Consider the following 2,267-nt stretch of genomic DNA (forward strand, 5'->3'; position numbering starts at 1 on the left):
AGGTGTTGCGAGCCCTGCTCGCCCCTCGACGGCTAATGAATAGCTCATTAGTAACCACCTAGATCGTTCATGAAGGTGTCCGAGTCCTGCCCGCCCCTCGTCGAAGCGCACCGCGAAGCCCTCTGGCCCCTCGTCCTCCCGCCCCTCGCCGCCGCCGCCGCCGCCGCCGCCGCCGCCGCCGCCCCCACCGCCGCGTCGGCACTCTCCCCCGGGGGAGCCGCTTTCTCCGCCGCTGTCGGCGAGCCTTCTTCGGCGGCGGAGCGTGAGGTGCTCTCCGCGGCGCTCCTCTGCTTGCCTCACGTCTGGCCAGACGTCCCCGTCGCCGAGGCCGCCCCCGCAGCCTCCACCCCAGCCGCCGCCGCCGCCACGCCGCCCTCTGCCTCGCCGCGAGGGTCGCCGCGCAGCGCGCAGGACGCGCGCGCGGCGCAGGAGGGGCACCTTCGCGCCGTGGCGGGCCTGATCCGCTGCACGGAGCGGTCCCTCTGCTACCACGCGTCCCTCTGCTTGCGCGCACTCATCGGCAAGCGTGCCCGCCGGGCTGGCGGCGCCCTCTCTGAGTTGAGACTCAATTCTCAAGTGAGTGATGCACAGGCAAGCGGCCCGCGCAGCTGGCGGCGCCCTCCCTCCTCGCCGTCGCGCGCATGCTCCTCTCGTGCGACGGCGGGTCGCCCTCCGAGCTGCAGCGCGCGCTCGGTGCAGCGCGCGCGGCACTTCTCCCCACACCTCCCCACACCTCCCCACACCTCCCCACACCTCCCCACACCTCCCCACACCTCCCCACACCTCCCCACACCTCCCCACAACTCCCCACACCTCCCCCACAAGTCCTCAGACCTCCCCACACCTAGGAGCAACATCCCCACACTGTAGGCGGATCTTGTCGACTCCGGCGCGGACGAAGAGGGCGGCGAGGCGGAGCAGCTCCTCCGCCGAGAGGAGCCGCCGCGCGTCCGTGAGCGACACGCCGTCCGCGGGCATGCAGTACGTGCAGCGCAGCGAGCAGCGCTCGGTGAGCGAGATGCGGAGGTACGTGTGGCGCCGGCCAGCCGCCGCGGGTGGAGAGTTGGCCGCGCGAGGCGCGAGGCGAGGCGGTGCGGTGCCCACGTAAATAAGTTCCAGAGCGGAACCTTCCCAGCTCAGCCCGCGCGGCCGCCGAGACGGCGGCGGAGACGAAGCGGCGCGACGAGAGCCGCGGCGGCAATCAGACCGCGCCGACGAGCGGCCCGGCGCCGTGCCGCGCCGGGAGGGTGCATCTAGTGGGCTCGCTGCATCGTGGCATCGCGGCGAGAGGGGCAAGAGCAGGCAGAAGCGCTGCCGCGAGCGAAGCTGAGAGTCTGCCCGTCCGCCCGGTCTGGGAAGAAAACACGCGCGTTTTCGCACTGCCCGTGGCTCCACTCCCGTTCCCCTGTGTCCCTGATCGTCCTTACAAGATCCTGCTCGTGCAGGTGGGGACCCTGTCCTTCTCCCACCCCTCGTTTGGCGTGTCCGTTGTATTTATTTATTTATGGCTTCTGGGGCATTCGTAGTGTGAAAAGTGTGAGAATTTAACAACAAAGTATAAGAACCGTCTCTTCACACCTCGAAGCCGCTAAGTCATTTTTCCGCCGCCACGCCGCTCTAGCGGCGCTGCGCGCCGCATTGAGAGCGCGGCGCGTGAACAGGAGCAGACGATGCGCACCGCGAGGGCCGTCTCGTGAGCCGGCGAGCCGAGCCCTGTTCATAGCAGAAAGTGTGAACGGCGTCTCTTCACACCTCGACACCGTGAACGCCGTCCGGCGCCTTCTCACCGCCCCAAGGGCGCTCCGCGCCGTACTAACAGCGCCGAGCGTGTAGCGCAGCACACGCGCGACACGCCCCTCGCACGGCGTCTGATAAAACGGCGCCTCGAGCCCTATCCGGGTCGAAAAGTGTGAGAACCGTCATTTCACACCTCGAAACCGCTAAGTCATTTTTTCGCCGCCAAACCGCTCTAGCGGCGCTGCGCGCCGCAAAGAGAGCACGGCGTGCAGAGGAGCACACGCTGCACACGCACGGTGAAGGCCGTCTCACGAGTCGGCGAGCCGAGCCCTATTCATAGCACAAAGTGTGAACGGCGCCTCTTCACACCTCGAGCCGTGAACACCGTCCGGCGCCTTCTCACCGCCCCAAGGGCGCTGCGCGCCGTGCAAACGGCGCTGAGCGTGCAGCGCAGCACACGTGCGACACGCCCCTTGCACGGCGTCCGCTAAAACGGCGCCTCGAGCTCTATCCGAGTCGAAAAGTGTGAG

This window comes from Emiliania huxleyi (genome assembly GCF_000372725.1).
Source record: "Emiliania huxleyi CCMP1516 chromosome Unknown EMIHUscaffold_178, whole genome shotgun sequence".
Lineage (NCBI taxonomy): Eukaryota > Haptophyta > Isochrysidales > Noelaerhabdaceae > Emiliania > Emiliania huxleyi.